Raw genomic sequence first — 2,500 nt, 5'->3', positions numbered from 1 at the left:
CTGAAGCTAGAAGAATTCACAATATAAAGGGAACATTAAAAATGCACACAGATTAATCTGTAACGAGTAAAAGAAGAACAATTATTTAAGTATTATTGTGTCATTAGCACCATATTAGTATCTCACAATTCTCATGAATAACAATCTAAATATACAAATGTATGGAACGAAGCATAACAGCATATATGCACAAGTATAAAACAAGAACAAATGCTATATATGGATATAACTGACTAGTTGATAAAGAACGCAAGAAAACAATGTAAAAGACTACAGGCAGAATATAGACTAAGAAATATTGATAATAATAATGATGATAATGATGATACCTGGCAGATGACTATAAGATAAGATAAGATAAGATAACCTTTATTAGTCCCACACGTGGGAAATTTGTTTTGTCACAGCAGGAAGTGGACAGTGCAAAAGTTATGAGGCAAAAAATTAGAATACAATAAGAATAAATACAGTACACAACTGTACAGAATAGAATAAAATACTATATACAGTAGAATAAAATAAAATAAATATACAATAAGATAAAAATAGAATACAAATACAAATACTATATACAACTGAGTAAAATATATAGAGAAGGTGCTGTGTTTTGGCTTAATGGACAGTCTGGAGAACTTACTTCTAACACTGGCGTTTGCAGTACTCTGCAGTGATTTACCTCCTAGGACCTGGCGTCCACATTTGTAGACATCACATTTTGGGTTATTTAGACCAAAATACTCCCTTTGCTCTACAAGGGCCTGATATCCACTTATGAGTACATTACACTGCTACTGGTCTATCGAAATTTTAAACGAATATCCTCATATGTGGCTCTCATTTTTCTTAGAAACAAAAAATCAGGTAAAAAAAAAAAAAAATCTGGTAATTCTTTGTTTTTACGTTCATTGGGTCCCAATCAGCCCAAATATCAAAGAGAAATTAAAAATGCATGCCGTGGAAGAGTTTGGGTTTTAGGAAGTTAATGAAGTGTGCAGTCATATGTGGAATAACAGAATTTTTACAATTCTAACCAGCTGGAAAATTAACACAAGGTGTGACCGCCTTTGCCTAACAGAGTTCAACACAGCTTGAACTCTCTTAGTGAGCTTTCTTCTGATTTCTTTAAGTAGCCTTCAGGAACTGTTCTCCAGGCTTCTTGAAGGATATTCAAAGCTCTTCTTTGGATGTTGGCTGCTTTTTGTTCTATTCTCTGTCAGGATGATCCCACACTGCATTAATAATATTGGGATCTGGACTCTGAGGAGGCCAATCCGTGAATGAAACTTTACTGCAATGGCAGCGTATTTGGGATCATTGTCATCTTGAAATATGAAGCTGTTGCTAAACAGAGGCTTTCCAGATTATGTTGCATTCCCAAACCATGACAGAGCTTCCACCTTGTTTTACAGACCTTATTTTGTAGATGGATCAGCTGAAAGGTCAGATCCATCTCTCAGGCCCCGTGTCAGCGCTTTTCTTCAAATGCAAAAACAAATGTTACAGCGCGGACACAAGTTTTGTTTTTTCACATTTTTTAAGGATACACGATGATGAGATATGGCAAGTGTTTAGCTAATGGCTCTTTGAGAATCACCTTATTGACACACAGAAAATATTTTAAGCCTGTCAACCTGTGTTGCATCTAGAATTCCTCGCAGATTCACAGCAAACTGCTGGTAACAAAGTGCCTAAAGATACATTTTAAAATTGGTTCTTTGCTAAGGTTTTTTCAGTTAGGTGTAAAAACCTTAAAAGAAAGTCTGACTCCTTGGAAAAAATATACAGAGAAATGAGAGTTAGCTGAAGAGATTTGCACAGTGCTGTAGGTACATCTATTGTTTAAACTGTTTATGGTTCAGCATGATAACATGCCAGCATCATTTGCATGTATTTAAGCATAACAATAGACAGTTTTGATCTTATGATCAGACGATTAAAAAAAACATCAAGAGACCAACAAAAGTGTTCCACATTGTTCTCTGGGGGATGTGTTCAGCAATTTTAGTCCAGACCATCTATTACTGCAGTTATTAGCAACCCTGGAGAGGGCAATCACGGAAATAGTGGACGAATCAGACTAGGGTAACACAATAGCCACCATGGTTTCAAAAAGCAGCCCATGCTACTTCCCTGTTGTTAGTGAGTGCAGTAACTGACCTCTTTAGTGATAAAGAAAGACCAAATACCAGTGTTGATATAATAATACAGGCTATACCACTAATGAAAAAGCCAGCCGAGCAACTTAATGGAGCAAGCTCCTCATCCCACACAGTCCCACACAGTGCCACAACCAGCACACAGCTGTCAGGCCTTGGCTGCACCCCGACAGGTTGTGGTCTTTAATTTATGGAGTTTCACCCTGAATGGAAGCAGGGAAAGACAAAGTGGGAGCGGGGACAAGGTTTGTGGTTCTTTGTTTTTATCAGCCTGCTGCACAGGCAGGAAACACACATGTGCCACGCACTCACACTGACATTTGCATGCTTGTTCTCTCTCTCTC

Source organism: Haplochromis burtoni, unplaced genomic scaffold (assembly GCF_018398535.1).
Source record: "Haplochromis burtoni strain Fernald_Lab_line unplaced genomic scaffold, NCSU_Asbu1 Contig_49, whole genome shotgun sequence".
NCBI classification, from domain to species: domain Eukaryota; kingdom Metazoa; phylum Chordata; class Actinopteri; order Cichliformes; family Cichlidae; genus Haplochromis; species Haplochromis burtoni.
This window is presented reverse-complemented; position numbering follows the sequence as displayed.